Source organism: Gigantopelta aegis, chromosome 10, assembly GCF_016097555.1.
Source record: "Gigantopelta aegis isolate Gae_Host chromosome 10, Gae_host_genome, whole genome shotgun sequence".
Lineage (NCBI taxonomy): Eukaryota > Metazoa > Mollusca > Gastropoda > Neomphalida > Peltospiridae > Gigantopelta > Gigantopelta aegis.
The window spans coordinates 13,367,299-13,386,341 of NC_054708.1; the positions used below are offsets into that span (position 1 = coordinate 13,367,299).

Below are 19,043 nucleotides of genomic sequence, written 5' to 3' on the forward strand. Positions count from 1 at the left end.
GTTCATCCATTCATCTATTCATAAATCCATCCATCCACCCATCCATGCATTCATTTAAATAAACACACATGTCCATACATTATGTGGATAGGCCATTTGAACTATGCCACATATTTTGGTTTCTATGTGAATGGGTTTTTAGTTCTGTGAACTGTAAATGATTAGCCTATGCACCTAATTAGCTAAGTAAACTGTATTTGTTTCCGCCAGTTAGTCAGAACCAACACACACACACATAGCAGCAACCATACGACAAAATGTAGCAATTTTCTTACTTAAACAAGAACGATGTAGCACAGTGGTGCCATAGGTCACAGGGTCGATTGCCCGCTATAGACTTGGGTTTTTCCCATTTCAATCAGTGCTTCACAATAGGTACATCAAAGGCAGTGGTATGTAATGCCCTGTGTATGGGAAAGTACATGTAGATATAAACTATCCCTTGCTTCTTTTGTCAAAGCATAGACTTTGTTGCTGCAGCGGGTTACCCTCCTCTATTTCCGTCTCCTCCTCCTCTATCAATGTCTGTCTCTCTGTATGTCTGTCTGTCTGTATGTCTGTCTGTATCTCTGTATGTCTGTATATCTGTATCTCTCTGTCTGTCTGTCTGTCTGACTGTATCTCTCTGTATGTCTGTTTCTCTCTCTCTCTCTCTCTCTCTCTCTCTCTCTCTCTCTCTCTCTCTCTCTCTCTCTCTCTCTCTCTCTCTCTCTCTCTCTCTCTCTCTTTCTCTACCTCTATCTGTTTCTGTCTATCACTCTATCGTATGAATGTATCTCTCTCTGTATCTGCCTCTCTGTCTCTGTCTCTCTCTGTCTCTCTCTCTCTCTCTCTGTCTGTCTTTCTGTCTGTCTGTCTGTCTGTCTCTCTCTCTGTCTCTCTCTCTCTCTCTCTCTCTCTCTCTCTCTCTCTCTCTCTCTCTCTCTCTCTCTCTCTCTCTCTCTCTCTCTCTCTCTCTCTCTCTCTCTCCACCTCTATCTCTGTTTCTGTCTAGCACTATATCGTATGAATGTATCTCTTTCTGTATCTCCTTGTCTTCCATATTTCTCGTTCCAGTCGTGGTATGTGCTATCCTGTCTGTTGGATGGTGCATATAAAAAGATTCCTTGCTGCTAATAAAAAAAGAACAGCCCATGAAGTGGCGACAGCGGGTTTCCTCTCTCAATATCTATGTGGTCCTTAACCATAATATGACTGACGCCATATAACCGTAAATAAAATGTGTTGAGTGCGTCATTAAATAAAACATTTCCTTCCTTTCTTTCCTCTCTTCCAAGTGTCGAAATAACCATTTATTAGACACCAAACTAACCTGCTTAAAAACGTACGGAGACATCGTGAAACAAAAATTGCTTTCCTTATAACATTACTGTCTCTCCCTCCCGTCCAGACGGGTTTCTTATTATTATACATGGACTCCATCCCAGTCCCACTGAAAATCTTCCGGTCAGACTCAATCTGGCTGGGATTGATCTCTTTACCGTTTTATTTATTTTTGATTACACACCATAAAGTGAATTATGTTAGATGATGTATGTGATCGATTAATGTAAAAACATTTATCACCAACAAATGTGAAAATAGCTTAAAGCAGTCGATGGTGGGTATGATTATACATCTTCAAATTCGAAAATTAATAATCCCGGGATCATAAAACTCGTTCTATCGCAGAATTAGCCGACATAGCGACTCCGATTTGTAAAAAAAGAAGCAAAAAGTTTGAACGTCGATTTGGGAAAGCTTTGCGTCGTGTTAGTGGTGTTTTACAAATAAGGGGCGAGTTTCAGCTTAATCGGTAGAGCAGGTCTCGAAATTGGAAATAAAATATGGCCTGCAGGCAAAGAGAAATATGTCCTGCTAAGAAAAAAACACACACAGCCTGTTGGAAATTTGATAGCATGTGGTTTGGGAGTTGTGTTTGAAAACTTAGGACCTCTGAGATGTATTTTAGAGCATCATGGAATTAAAATATAACAGAAATTTGAGCTAACTAGCAGATCAGATAATCGTATGTAAATCTGTTTAGTGAAAACTGACCTGCAATTTTTTGCTGGATTTAACAGGCGAATGTCTATTTCACCTGCTTTGTCTACAAAATGGACAGCTTTTCGTTTTTCGCAGGCCGCTGTTTCGAGCCCTGTGGAGCGCTCGCCAAATCGAACCACCATTTGTAGACCCTGTCTTTAATTAGGTTTTGCGCCGTTCCGTCCAAATCCCCACGACTGGTATGTCAAATACCATGGTATGTGCTGTTCTGTCAGTGAGAAATTGCATATAAAGGATACCTTGCTAATGGAACAATGTAGCTGGTTTCCTCTCAAGACTACGTGCCAGAATTTATTAATTTGGGAGGGTGGGGGTAGGATGGGGGTGAGGTGGGGAGGCTGAGTTTTGACCGAATTAAACTAAGCTGCCCGAACCTGGCTAACAACGTTTATTCACGATGGCATTGCTATTAAACAACTATATAGTCACTACGCATTCTTACAAGCTTTACAACTACTACTAGACTAGTAGTATTTTGAGTACAATGATCGAAATTCATGGTGAAAAGTGTTATGGTCATGTCCTTTTGCCCAAATGTCTCCATCGTTGTCACGGGGATCCTACAATACCCGTAACTGGATGAAACACGATTATCCAAATATCTCTCCTAACTGTATATCTATTAGATCTCTTTGTATCGAGCAGTATTTACCCGAGTGGCTCGTCTAGGTATGATCAGAGATAAGATCTTATATAAAGTATATATTATTATAGCACGTTTAGTTCACTAGAAAACACAACAAAAACACTGACAAATGTACTGCCGCAGTAGTTAATTAACAACAACAAATAATAACAACCCAGAACTGATCACTTAGTTAGTTAATCTCTAGGTGTCTCGTTTACACAATAGGCTAATCACTTCACCGTGACACAACACGCATACGTGTGATAATTGAGAAACGCTTCCAGGAGAACTTAATTAATAAAGGAATTACAACTCTATTCCTAACTGGTTAATTTTTAATTAACCCTTACTACTCGTTCAGTAACGTGTGATAATTGAGAAACGCTGCCAGGGGAACTTAATTAATAAAGGAATTACAACTCTATTCCTAACTGGTTAATTTTTAATTAACCCTTACTACTCATTCAATAACCTTGTAACACAGAATTAATACTGGTACCTATCACAATAAAGACAATAACCTACAGTTTATACCCAGAACTGATCACTTAGTTAGTTAATCTCTAGGTGTCTCGTTTACACAATATGCTAATCACTTCACCATGACACAACACTCATACGTGTGATAATTGAGAAACGCTTCCAGGAGAACTTAATTAATAAAGGAATTACAACTCTATTCCTAACTGGTTAATTTTTAATTAACCCTTACTACTCATTCAATAACCTTGTAACACAGAATTAATACTGGTACCTATCACAATAAAGACAATAACCTACAGTTTACCTAGGTCCGCTAGGATGACTGGCTAAGCTTTAATAATTATTTAGACAGCGAGCCTACAGTTTACTGCGTCAGATGACCGGCAGCACCGTCTAAATAATATTGGTATAATACAGTATTAAAATATTTAAAATCACATCAATCACATCAAGGTTATACACAGAGCAGAAATAAAAATATTTACCAGTCCGGACGGACTAACGTTTCCCCTGGAAGCCTTCCTATGTTGCTCCCTGATATCTCTAAAATCCTAGCTATTTATTCAAGACTCTCAGAGACAGCGAATATCGCCTGGGGGCACAACGCGGTACCTCACCTATCATCTGATATTTCCACCTCTCCCAGAGTCGGTATATTTTCTTAGATGACCAGACATTCTGTCGCCAGTCGCCAAAATCACGGTTGTAAAAACCGCACTCGCAGAGGTATTACGTAACTACTAGCCACATGGCCTCCACAACTGGACTACGTGCATATTGGAATTCACGGTCGCGCGAAGGTATTACGTAACAACGTGCCCACCTGAGCTAAGTGCATTTGGAACTGCACACGGCCCTCTAAAACAATTAATATCGCCACAGGCGAAAAGAAATTAAGAGCATGTACCGTCACAGTCGTTCTTGCCTGAATGAAACTATTTGCTCCAGTATTGAAAGGGTGGCTACTGACTCCGATCCCCTGACTCCGATCACCTGACTCATATGCTTATGCTAGGGATATTCCAATTCCAATATGACAAAACCTTTAACTATTAAAACCTGTTTAAGATAGACAGTGGTGTGTGGTGCGCCTAGGAACCTCCACAGGACTTTAGTACGAAAAAAACTCTGAGATATCTGAGATAAAACAATAATCTAAGACTGTTAAATTCTTATTTTCAATGTTCAACAGTAATTCTGAGAGAATAAAATAATCGACAAGCAATTATAACTACTAGCATTATCCCGTTACTATTAGTTTAGATGTCTTACAACCATTAAAACTACACTGAATGTATGAATGTATGAATGTATGAATGAATGAATGAATGTTTAACGACACTCCAGCACACACAAAAGTCGTCTCAGGGTCGGGATCTAGGTCACTTGGTAGAACGCTCGCCCGAGGGACATGCATCATAAGACCCATTCTCTGATTGGGTTTTTCCCCTCCCAACCAATGCCCCACGACTGGTACATCAAAAGCCGTGGTATGCGCTATCCTGTTTATGAAAAAGTGCATATAAAAGATGCCTTGCTGCTACAGGGAAACAAATTAGCGAGTTTCCCGTTAAGACTTCGTGTCAGAAATTACCAAATGTTTGACATCCATTAGCCGATGATTGATAAATCAATGTGCTCTAGTGGTGTCGTTAAACAAAAGAAAACTTCACGGACCGGAATTCCGATGGGTTGGTTGAAAACTAACCCAGCTTGCAATTCCATCCACATTAGATTTGAGGAGATGCTTCTTCGCGGGCAAAATGTCAGTTAGTGCACTTCAAAGACGGTGCGCCATTGAAAAAGGCGGAAATTTACGAATGAAAGGACTTCCATTGATTTCGCTCGTTATTTCGGCCCGCGCACACCAATTCCGTTTCAAGTATATCCGCGTGCCTCAAGTGGCAATATCCTAATGTACACACAAAAAAGTGACAAATGGTGCACGACATCTTTGTGGTCAACATATTCACAATTCGCTGTCGTAGAACTAAAACAACGACGACTGCTTAAAGTGAGATTAAAAGCATTACACCTCTTTGACGAGGAGTTTTTCGATTTGCTAGCATAAAACTGAGTAAAAAAAATCGCCAATGGTTTGGAATGTTATTAAATGCATCACACACACGCGGATAAAACCGCGGAATGGCACGGATACAACTCGTGGTCGCTGTTAGATCGTTGTTAGGCACGTTACGTAAACGTTGAGGAGAAATGAATATTACGTTGTAGTTACTCCAATCTGATTAAAATTAGCTCTGCTGGTCTCGCCAGTAGATCTAACAGCATTGCGTGGACAGGTGACATTTCATCTATAAATAACAATTTAAATATCGACCAATTACACTTCGCCTTTTATAACGTTATTCGGGAGCATACAAATTATAAAAATATCGGTCGAGACTATTTATGCAATAGGCGAACTTGCTGGTCTATTTCAACATTGAAAAAACAGGGGGAAAAGTGCAGTAATAAACTCTGGATTGTATACTAGTATAAACAGATTTTATGGCTATACCATCACGTTTTTTTTTTTTTCGTCTTGAAACGAATTTTATATAAAGTTTTATATTGAAATTAGTTTCCGGCATACTTCGTAATTCACTCGAATCATTTCGTATACCCTCGGCATAAACCCGAATGTTTTCAAATTCTTTTCAAATCACTGGCATGATTTTGCAAGTAAGATTTTGATTGGTCGAATGAAAGGTCAACTGGACATGAGCGCTCCAACGGGCTTCTGTTAGATCCACATGTAATAGTGGAGCTAATTTTAATTAGATTGTAGTTACTCGACCTTTTAGTACCTGTCATGATGATAACATTACAGACATGGCTGAAATAATGGTTAACATGGACAGATCTGGTATTTTCTAAGGGGAGGGTAAGTGCAACGTAAAAACGATACTTCCAAAGCTGTCAAAATACACATTAACTTCGACAAACATGTATACTATAGTCCTTCCCAGCCTCCATGAACTTATTTTTTGTAAATAATTTCAGTTTGATTTGACGTAAGAAGAAAAGTATAAAACACAAACACACGCAAAAAAAACCTTATCAAAGGGGTCGACCCCTTCTAACTCAAGCAAATTTTCTTCTATTTTCCCCCAATGTATTTTCCGGGGTGAGCATGATTCAGCTACCCTATAAACTTCGCTCGTCACAGTTTGGTCCACCCCTATCCCTCATCCCCGCTAAAATTCCTGCACGCGCGCCTGCTCTGTCACCAGCCACTAACAACTAACCACTTACCCCTGACTTGAACAGAGACAGCACAGATAACTGAGAATATTGTTCCCAGGACAGCGTGCATGAACCTCAACTGGATATAATCAGGAAAACTTAATGAAAACGAATGAATGATTCAAAGCTATCTACGGTCGTGAGTTCCCGATTGCCAGACGCAGACAGTTTTGTTTACACATGTCCAACCAGAATCAGACAACCGTGTCAAAGGGGCCAGCTCAATAAAACACGAGCACTCGCGCAAATCTCATATCAGTATTAATAGAAGCCAATCTCCCGCCAAACAAGCGGAACAACAGAGTTCTTATTAAGACATTTCACAGGGTTCGACAAACCCACTAGACCTCGGTCCCGGCTAGTAAAAGCGTGGTCTGGGCTAGGGGAAATTATGAACTATATTACTATGATACATAGCATAGCAGCCAAAAGTAAACTTCTGTGAGGGCTAGTGACTTTCTAAAACATTTGTCGAACACTGCATTTCGTTCCAGGAAACTCTGGACCGGACAAGTAAATATGGACAAGTCAAACAGTTAGAGTGTATTAAAATGAAATGATATCACAAAATAATCCAAACATAATCATATAAAACATATCTTTTAAACTCTATTTAACTGTATGAGACTGTGTTGATCTAGTGAAACATATCATAGCGCGCAATTTGAGTATACGTATTAAATTACAGAAACTAGGTCCATTAACTATCAGAACACAATGTGTTTGGAAAGGTATACTTCTTTAAAACGGTGATCGAATAAAAACGGATGTGTTAAAAATTAACAGTGTCACAAATTAAAGCAGCCATCTCTGGTTTCAGTCTTATAAAATCAAGTTCTACGTTCAAATACAAGCATAACTGCACTTTTAATTCACTCGCGAGTTGTCGCCATTAACGCATATCGTCAAATGCTTACTACGCGCTTAGAACATTTCTCGCCATTTTGTAATGCAACAATAGCTAAAGCGTGCTATTTGGCCTCAGACCACAATTAATTTCGCTATATGTTTCTATATAGCCTTAGTGGCTATAACATTTTTATTAATATCAGAAGGCCCGTGAAGTTTCGTATGTACCTTTGCCTGCATGGGGGACACATACCCTGAAAAGGACAACCCCTGTTGTCCTTTTTTGGACAACCCAGCTCTTTCTCCCAGCATATTGGTTTAAACAGACACACCCTCTAAACCAGGCCGGAGTACACCCATTTTACACAAAAAGCACTACTTTTGCATGGGCCGGAATTACCACAAACAAGTCTTCAATGTCAACAAGTTACACATGTTTACAAACTACATGCTATCCCCTGTCACTTCAGTCAAACAGTTGCCACTTCATAGCTGTCTGCCATGAAATAATCACAGTCAAACAGCAGACTACTTGCGCGGTCAAACTTCCGGTAGGAGCCCGTCAAAAGTGTCCCACTTTCAAAATACTGGGTTTATTTTTAACTTGAAAAAGCCAGCGTAGCGAATCCAATGCGGAGTGCGGCGTCTTATATGCACCAAATGTGATTGGATTAACTGTTCTAAATGCTTAAATAATAAAAATATTCCAGGGACTGCCGCTTTAAATGTAATTAGGTATATTAAATAGTGTGACTACGTCTATAGATAGCAGGCGGGGGTTCGGGGATCGACATTCTCCATGGTACAAGCACATTTTAAAATAGTTTTTTGTAAAATACATAGCATACATAAACTATCTTAACCCCTATTGACAAAGTTACAATTTTTTTTTAACGACACCACTAGAGCACAGTGATCTATTAATAATCGGCTATTGGATGTCAAACATTTGGTAATTTTGACATATAGTATTGGAGAGGAAACCCGCTACATTTTTCCATTAGTAGCTAGGGATATTTTGTATGCACCATCCCACACAAAGGATAACACATACCATGACCTTTGATATACGAGTCGTTAAGCACTGGCTGCAACGAGAAATAGCTCAATGAGCCCACCGACGGGGGTCGATCCCAGGTCAACCGCGTATCAGGCCAGCGCTTTACCACTGAGATATATCCCTACCCCCACTGTTAACAAAAGCGAATTTGTGTGTGTGTGTGTGTGTGTGCGTGTGCGTGTGTGTGCGTGCTGTATGCGTGCGTGTCTGTTTCTGTGTGTGTTCGTGGGTGCGTGCGTGTGTGTCAGTGTGTGTTTGTTTATGGTGACCCGGTACCTGGCCAAGTTTCTCGATTTCTTTTTAAAACATAACCAACAGAGTTGGAATCTACGAGTAACTACAGTGCTCTCAAATACTGATATCACTGATCACGTAAGTCGCTTTTACATTTATCCGTTTTGGCTTACACCATCAAAATAACCGCGCACTTGTGGCAGTGTGCTTAATAACTGAATACAAATTGGAACTATTAAAATGGACACATATGTTTGATTAAAGCTGAGAAGTCAAACAATCAAACTGGGTTACTAGTTGACAACCAGCACGGTCCCGTTCACGTGTGACCTTTTGTCTGCTATATACGTATCTATACTGATAGGCAAAAAAAGAGAGCGTGTCATCACTTGAAATACCCAGTTCATAAGGACCGAAACGTTCACTTAGGAACACCTCAGCACATGATTTAATCAACAGGGACCAGGCGCCGGGCTACAATCCGCATCTGTCACGTTCTCTCATCCCGTACCCACCCCTTCTCCTTTAAATAAATAATAAAACAAAACAAAACCAATACACAAAAACACGAACGACAAACAATCCGCTCTCCCCCCACCCCCCGAAAAAAAAAAAAAAAAAAAAAAAAAAATAAAATAAAAACCCAGACATTACAACAACAGCAACAAAAACAACAACAGCAACAGCAACACCTCATCATAAACAATATATCGAACACAAAATGCGAAATTTTGTTCGTGTTGAGGTTCTATTATGTATTCTTTCAATGATTAATTCGTTTATTCATTCCTTCATTCCTTCATTCCTTCATTCGTTCGTCCGTCCGTCCGTCCGTCCGTCCATCCATCCATCCATTCATTCATTCCAAGGCGATTTTTGTCTTTTGTATTTGAGCAAATATCTTTCTTAACGAAGACGGATTTGTCTGGCGCGTGTCTTTACATTACTTAACGTAACTACTGAAGTTACTGCAAACAGAGACTGCAATAGGCGATACTCAGGGACCAATTACAAATCGGTAAATTTGACTTTCAAATATTTACTGTTAGCCTATTGGCACTCAAGCCAACGGTGGAGATCGCCGACTTTTAACACCCACGCTCCCAGAGACAGACGAAACCACATACAGCATTCCTTGATATTCCATCGCCTAACACCAAATGGGGGGAAAACTGCAATGGATCTACATTTCGTAAAATAACTATAAAATAAAATTATAAAGAATCGAACTTGATTATTATTTATGTTTAAATTTTAGTGCTAAATAAAAATATCAAAACTCGTCCAATGTTAAAAAAAACCTAAAAAAAAAAACAGTACGGATTCCATACGGTTCGTGTATGTAATACCGTTTTTATATATCCATTATGCACTGGCGAAACCAGGGGAGCTTGGCGTCCATAATGCCCCCCCCCCCCCCCCCGACCCCCGATCATACTCCCGACCGCCTTTTATAGTTGCCTGCGCCCCAAAACACGACTTGCAGCAAGTGTGGGTTCCCCTCAATGTCGGTTCCACCAAAATCCTGGATACGCCAATGCCGATATTGTCTATACAGCGCTCTGTGTTATTTGTTTTATCGGGATGTAGTTCAACTGTAATAAGCCATATTACCATGCAACCATGCTTCCTGTGATAACATATACATCATAATTCGAAGTGTCATTATGCCACTGCCTGATAACACCTGCATTGCTAGCATGATAACCTTGGCGTTGCTGTGTGTTATCAGGTCACTAGGAAATGAGTTGTGCGCATGACAGATGTTTGCTCAATTTCAGGTAGGTAGTTTCCTAATTTTTTAAAGATCCACTTACAATAATAATTGTTGAACTGCATAAATAAATATAGCATTCACACTTCCCGTAACATCAAATGACTTCTTATTTTTTTAAATTCTCCATTATCCGGAATTCAGAATTAACCAGCGTTTTGGTTTAAACATTTTTGAAAAAACCCAACAGCAAACAGGTAGCTTTCTGCAAAGAATGTTTACATTGGAACAGCGTCTGACGTCACATTAACTAGCAGCCAGTGATGTAGATCTTCTACAGGTCACACAGAAAAAGGTAAACAAAATTGTAATGTGACATAACAGACTGTGAAATATAATCAAAGTATTTTATTTAGAATATGGAAACATAACCTTTTGACTGCCTATGCCATTCAGAAGATGCTTTCAGGCACCTGCTATTATCCAACTTCCGGTATTAATTTCTACTCGATAATACTAACAGTTTTTATAACTTGAAAGGGGTTGCATGATAAAACAAAAATCAGGTTACTACGTTATCTAAGCCTCGCCAAATAACCGCGATATCAAAATGTAGTAACCAGGAGGCAATTTGACAAAACATCGTAAGTTTACGTCTGCGACTAGCAATTATACCGGACATACATTTACAAGTGTTTGGCATCTATTTCACGAAAAAGAATTACACCATTAAGGAAAATGCAGCATTTTGAGGACAAAAGAAAACGAAATACGTGTATTTCTAACCATATATGTTGTACTATAATAGTAATAAGAATTGTGGTTTAATTGTAGATTAACGTTTACGTGCAAAATTAGGCTTATGATATTTTATTAAATTGGGCCCTGATATTCTATATGTACTAACTATTATCTATTTTCCCTGGACTACAAAGGAAGGAAATGTTCTATTTAACGACGCACTCAACACATTTTATTTACAGTTATATGGCGTCGGACATATGGTTAAGGACCACACAGATACTGAGGGAGGAAACCTGCTGTCGCCAATTCATGGGCTACTCATTCTCTCTCTCTCTCTCTCTCTCTCTCTCTCTCTCTCTCTCTCTCTCTCTCTCTCTCTCTCTCTCTCTCTCTCTCTCTGTCTCTCTCTCTCTCTCTCTGTCTATCTGGCTTTCTCTCTTTCTCTATATCTCTCTTTCTCAATATATTTCTCTATGTGTGTCTCTGTCTCTTTTTCTCTCTTTATCTCTCGCTTTTCCGGTCTGTCTGTCTCTCATATTTCTCTCTGACGGCCTCTTTCTTTCTCGCTCTGTCTCCCCCACCCTCTCTCTCTCTCTCTCTCTCTCTCTCTCTCTCTCTCTCTCTCTCTCTCTCTCTCTCTCTCTCTCTCTCTCTCTCTCTCTCTGTCTATCTGGCTTTCTCTCTTTCTCTATATCTCTCTTTCTCAATATATTTCTCTATGTGTGTCTCTGTCTCTTTTTCTCTCTTTATCTCTCGCTTTTCCGGTCTGTCTGTCTCTCATTTTTCTCTCTGTCGGCCTCTTTCTTTCTCGCTCTGTCTCCCCCACCCTCTCTCTCTCTCTCTCTCTCTCTCTCTCCTCTCTCTCTCTCTCTCTCTCTCTCTCTCTCTCTCTCTCTCTCTCTCTCTGTGTCTCTGCCGCCTAATTCAGTTTTAATTTCTATTTTTACATATCAAATAATTTTGTTATTTGTATACTGCAGCTACTCGCTAATCTCATCCATCAAATTTAATGAAAAACATAATGACTTAAAGTAGGCGTATGTTTATTATTTCTGCTTATAAGTGCCGGTATAAAATGTAATCGACTCTCTATAATTCTTAACACGTGTTCTTAATATCTCAAATAGTGTGTTCACTATGCCCAGATTTACATTTCATTATCGAGAAAACCCCCAAAACTAAAGCAGTAGTTATTAAATATATATAGAAAAATTCTGAGTTGTTTTCTAAACTTCAAAAACTGAAATACACCTGGATAACTCGCCACCTGATATCAGGCTTGGAAGATACGCTCAGCCTAGTAGAAATAAGAAATAGTAAAATGGTAAGTCTGTAATAAAATGCCAGCGCTATCGACATCAACACAATTCCTGTGGTTTACGGGTGCCATTTGCGTACATTTCGGAGTTATCGTTCTTTTGAAATGTATTGCGTACTGTGAAGGAATGCCAACAAGTTATGAAGCCAATCTTCGTTAAAGTAGATTTGTCTACGCAACAGGAAGCTCCTGTCTGACATTCTGTGACATGACAGGTGTGCTTTACAACAGCATGCTCCGATTAGAACTAGTCCATAAAAGTCATGACGTTGGGAGTCATGGGACGGTGATTACATTGCTCCAGTAACAGTAAAATTGTTATAATATGGAACCGCTTACAATAGTTGGACGAAAGAACATAAGTGAGCAGCAGCATTATCATTATCATCATAATCATCATCATCATCATCATCATCTTCATTATTGTCGTCATCATCACCGATTATTATCATTATCATTACAATCATAACAATCATCGTTATAGTTAACATTACTGGTCAGAATCATAATCATGACATCATCATCATCACCACCACCACCACCACCGCACCATCATCATCACACCATAATCATCACCACATAATCACAATCATCATCATCACCACCACCACATCATCATCATCATCACGATCATCATCATCACCACCACCATAATAATCATCACCACCATTAAAAGCATCACCATCAGCCGCAACAGTCTCAAATTATGTGCTGTGTCGTTACAAAGCCGTTAAGCGAATTACTCAATAGCTACGTTACACCACTGGCTGAGCGCAATGATGTAATAATGAACGCTAGGGCGACACCTGTCACGGGGGTTATTCCACCACACGTCACGCCTTCAGAGAGTCCACTCGATCAGAAAACCGCCACAGGGAGCCCAGCAATTTGTCTTTACACTTCTAAGAGCTTTCTGCAGTTTCAATACAAAATGGTGTTTTGCGAATTAACCGTATTCCATTTTGTAATCTTAACGCAAGCAGTGCAGCACCGATAAGTCCAATAATGCCAATCGATCGGAAACTTCAAAGAAAAATAAGGATCGGAAAAGCTCGGTCGATTCCGGTGTCTGCGACCTCCGATATATATATATGGTACATTACACTGACACTTACAAAACAACCCCAAACAGCACGGCTTAGGCTGTATCTAAAACGTTGGGTGTATAAAATTATAACTAAATGGTGTCCATTTTGTAATTTAACACAGCAAATTGAAAAAAGTTTACTCAACACTGATATTTCGCTTATTAACTCTTCATATTCTTTATTATGTTGTAGTCTGTATCTAAAACGCTGGATATATAATTAAATGGTGCCCATTGTAATTTTACATAGAACATTAACAATAGGTTATTCAGCACTGATATTTCTCGTAATGACTTTTCATATTCTTTATATGCCAAATTTAGATCAATGGGGAAAAAACAACTTTACTTCAATTACGAACGACAGTTTAAGTTACTCATGGGCGTAAAATTATATATGACCACTATTGGTGTCTTGTAATATATCTGCGTGACATCGTGCGTACTACGGAGTCGTACGTCACCTGGTATGATGTAGGTGGCGTCTTGAAACGGATATACCCGAGCAAATACATCTTCACCGGTGTTTAAACCGTTATCGCTAGTCAAACAAACACTTAACCATCGCTAGATCCATTACCACAGATAGTCGTCAAGAAATGAAGATGTAATTAAGGGACCAACCCCCACATTACCACCATCATCACCACGGCGGAAACCGTCGTGGGCTGGAGTGTTGACAGTTCGGAAATATGATCATGTGGGTAGAGACCCTGGCGTATTTATACACACATAGAACAAAATTAGGTCTCCCCTGTGATATTCGGATCCATACAATGTCCCCGTGTGCGTCATGTACTATACTCTCTGACTCACTAAAGGTAGCCGTACATCAAACAGTATAATCTGAGTGGGTCAAAATTCGAGGTGCACCCAACTTTTCACCCCACAGTTGAGGCTACCAGTCCTGATATTGTTAATACACTTGAGAGTATTTGTTGTGATAAAATGTTGGTTCATATGGCCAGTACATTTCTGTAATGTAGTGTCAATGTAGCAACTACGATTTGGCTTGAAACATGTGCGGTGTCCTACTGAAAATAGCACGACAATTTTTGTGCGAAACTAAGATAGTCATTGACGCTACCCCAGGGCCGTAGTTAGCGGGAGGAGGGGGGGGGGGACAAGGGGAGGCAGTTGTCCCACCAGAAAAAAAATCCGGAAAAAAATATATAGAAACTTAAAGAAAATTCTCTTCTTAACCGTTTAAGGAGTTTTAGACTATTAACTACTCAGTTGCGCCCCTCCCCCCACCCCACCCAAAAACAAAAAAACAAAACAACAACAACAACAACAACAAAACAAACCCAACAACAACAAACAACCTCTCTCCCCCCCCCCCCCCCAAAAAAAAAAAAACCTCCAAAAAAACCCACACCCAATAACAACAAAACAACAACAAAAATACAAAACAAATCCTAGTTACGGCCCTGTACCCGTTATGTCTAAAACGAGCAGCTTACCCCACATTTTCCCCCGATTTACTTTAAGGGTGAGGTGTGGTAGTATTTATGGTGGTGTGTCGGTTGATACGCTGCGTGTAGCAGTTTTGACAACATATGTTATTATTGTCGTCTGTGGGATTTGATTTGTATACAGGGCGAAGGTTGTTCGTCATGGACCTCCGTTGTTATTCATTTCTTGAAGTGTTATGCGTAATATTCTATTATTCGATTCTCATAATATAACACGATTTGTAAGGATTTATATTCCTAAAATCTTAACAACAAAATTCATTAATGGATCCTGGAGGGGGTCAGATGGGTTTCGTGAGCCCCCTCCCCAACACACACACACACACACACACACACACACACACACACACACACACCGCCCGTCTGATATACCCTTTTTAATGACTTTAAAAAAAAAATCATCATCGACATTATAAAATACTAAACTGTCTTAAAAACACATCTCTGTACATCTTTATTTCAAATATTTCGGGGAACATACAAATCTCATTCACCCTTTGAGAGTGAGATGAGTATGCCTTTGGCAATTTCAAGCTTGCCTTCTTTTTAATGTTGTGTTCCCCTTTTCAAAAGCCTAGATCCGCTCCAGAAATCATTAAGTTATTGTTTTAAATGTATTGTTGGACATGACAGTCACAAGTATTTTGACAACGTCGTGACTGTTTCCATGAATCACTGTCAGATACTTCGTCTGTATATAGAACTGCGACTTGCCAGAACGATAAATCCATACAAGGTACAAAGCCAAACACGTTTTGTAAAATGATACTACTACATTGTAATTTAACCCAAAGCTACAAATCATGTAGTGACACTTAGCATTTCATTTTGTATTAAAATCTCCTGTTTTGAAAATAGACAAATGATGATTCAGTTAAATCCAGTGTCTGGTTTCACTTTGAAAGTCACGAGTTTTTTTTTATATATAATTTAAGCACATTTGTTTTCTTCAAATTTCTAAATCATTTTGTCTTAGTACTTATGGTCCAACTGAGCTACGAAGCGATCTTACCTCTAAGTGCACACGGTAGCTATGCATTTAAGGTGATCTTACCGCTAAGATCACCTTAAGGTGAATTTAGTACTAAGATCGCTTCGTAAAAATCTACATTCCGCTCTGATAAAAACATAATTTGTGTAAAACGATATAGGCGCATCAAGGGCATAAAAAAGTCTTACTTACCTATAATCATTGGAACATCAAACAGTAAATCCAAAAAGACAACATGTATTAAATAATCGTTAGGGAGTCAGTAACCAAATAATGACTGTTGCTAAGAAGACGTCACGTGAATACGTTTATGACGTCATGACGCAGTGCTATCGATTTATTTATTTAATAATAATAATAATATAATAATAATAATAATATATATATATATTATATATACATAGCAATGAAATATATAGATCTACGGAAACCATAAAAGTCATATGCTGTGAAAAGTCATATTTTCACTGTATTTTAGCTACAGTGAAAATATAGAATTCTTATTTACTTTTTTTTGTAAAAGTGCATGATTAAATTATCTCCCTTTGTCTCTCTTCTTCGTATTTAAATTTGATGATTACCAATGCATCTGATCGTATTTGAAAAATAAAAAATGTAATTTAAACAACTGTACCTATAAAAACGGGATACGAAGTGCAATTACGATAAAATATATAAAACAAATTGAATACGAAACTAAATAATGATGACACAATGTAGTGTCATCGAGTGTAAGTGTAAGAATTTAACGGCGTTCGACTCGTTTTGTTTTTGTGGGATTTTTTAGAGGATCGCTTTGTCAGGTATGTTTGCACCGCAGTATTGTTAAATAAATGTTAATAAAGATAAATTTTAATCAAATTTCTTTTTAAAAGTCTATGGTAAAGTAAATTTTCTGGCAAAGTTCCATAGGAAGAAATATATCATGACGTTACGTGTTTTCGATAGGATAAGTGAAAGATATTACCAAAGAGCGAAAGATATTGTCAAAAATTAGGAAATATGTAAAAAAACCCATGAAATAGCCTCTATATATCCCGCAATCACTGTATTCATTGTCAAGATATGATGACTATTATAGATAAATCTGTGACCAAAAATATAGGTCACGTGACATAAGTCGGACTCGACTCGAGTATTTCAGACTGGATTTTCAATAAACATACTCTTTAAATCATTTCTTTAGTACAGTAAATACAAATAAATGTTAGTTTTGCGATAACAATACAAAACGTTTATATTTGTTTATGAATTGGAGTTTAGAAACGTTTTTTGAATGTGACAGAATGTAGCTAGTGTCTTACAAAGAATGACGTTATGTATCTTGTATGACGTCATACGGCAAAAGCCTTGCTAGGTTGACGATACTCGATTTGCGTACACAGAAATGGAATAAATAATGATTTTCCGACTATTCCTGTAGGATTGCATGATAAAAGAAATAACTGGTTACTGTCTTAAGATATCGGCTTTATCCAGCTCAGGTCGAATGGCGAATGCAGCTCAGAGTTCCCTATATATATATTTAATATATATATATTTGAAAGGTAATTTATACCAGAGGTAAAAAAAAACCCACGAAGAACAAATGGAGGAAGGTGTATTTTAATCATATTTGTTTTCCTTTTAATGGTTTGTGTTTGAAATCGTACTGAATATAAAACTAACACGTTTGTGGTTTACGGTTAACGGTGATCATGTCATATACAGACATGACAGAAATACACTGAAAAGCAACACACACACACACACACACACACACACACACACACACACACACACACACACACCACATCACACGAAAACGCACACCATACACACGCACACACGCGCACAAAGAAGAAGAAAAAGAAGAAACAAAATATTAAGAAGAAAACCTTCATTCTATGACGTTCTATTTTTCTTTTACGGTTTATCGCACAAATCTTTTTTTGCATTTGCTGAGATTAAACTGATTTTTAAGTATTTTTAGGCTCGTTTTATATAAAGAAATAATTTATAGAACTTACATTTCAAAATGCTCGCTGTTAGTTTTGATAAGCGCTGACTTTCAGTGCCAAATGTCGATATGCGAATACATGCATATCTTTTGGTAAACATTATATTTAAGCGCTACCTTTCAGTGCCAAATGTTGATATGCGAACACGGACGGGGGGCAAGGGGGCATGTGCCCACCCCCCACTTTTCTTGATCCAGTAACAGCAGCACCCACACACGCACGCACGCACGCACACCACACACACACACACACACACATACTGTTTAGCACCTTCGTACGCCACTGTGCGAATACATACATATCTTTTGATTCCCTGCCGCGATTACCCAAACACGCCCAGCACCGTTTTAGCTCTCATCTCATGCAAGTGTTAAGCGTACCACACACTGGTGTTACACAACTATATAGATTGCCCGAAGTGAGCCATATAATTATGCCGCACTCTGTTAGCAAATATATATTAACTCCATGATAATTAACTTCATTTGTCGCGGTTTATTTGCTGTATAAATTTACATTCTGACGAGAATGGTGATTCTCCCAAGAGGGTAATAACTGGACGTAATTTATCGACATACCGCGGCAGTCATTGGCCGCAGTCATAGCTTGTAGAGTTCTAGAAAAATGGTAACCATAGGCCGATGGTGTGTGTCTGTCTGTCCGTGTGTGTGCGTGCGTGTGTGTTGTGTGTGTGCGTGGGTGTATGTGTGTGTGTGTGTGTTTCTTTGTGTGTGTGTGTGTGTGTTTATGTGTGTGTTTCTTTGTGTGTGTGTCTTTGTGTGTGTATGTGTGTGTATGTGTATGTCTATGTGTGTGTGTGTGTGTGTGTATTTGTGTGTGTATGGGGGGTGGGGGGCACTGCCAGGGTGAATTGAAAGTGGAGGGATACTATCAGTCCGATGCTCCGTGGGAAGGTGATTTAAGGCCCCCATAGTTACCCGACTTGCAGGGCATGCTCCAGTGAAAATTTGAATTGCAGGTGGGAGTGGATTGGGGGACTGAACCATTCCACGTAATAGTGAAATAAACCTGAGAAATGTTTTTTAAAATTCACCACTACTGTATATTATGGGTTAAGATCTGTTCTGAAAATGACACACCTGCATACTATGCTGGATTTAAAAAACAAATCAAATAAAACAAATTAAATTTAATTTCGTTCTACGCA

At 38.8% G+C, this 19,043-nt stretch overlaps 1 protein-coding gene across 1 annotated transcript in view; it reads right to left on the reverse strand.

Moving 5' to 3' along the window:
- Window positions 1-16,161, reverse strand: part of LOC121384518 (octopamine receptor 1-like) — a 51,599-nt gene extending 35,438 nt beyond the window's left edge. The window contains exon 1 of the mRNA XM_041514935.1: window positions 16,068-16,161. The gene's annotated coding sequence lies outside the window, so the exon portion shown is untranslated. The remainder of the gene's footprint in view (window positions 1-16,067) is intronic.
- Window positions 16,162-19,043: the final 2,882 nt, after the last annotated feature.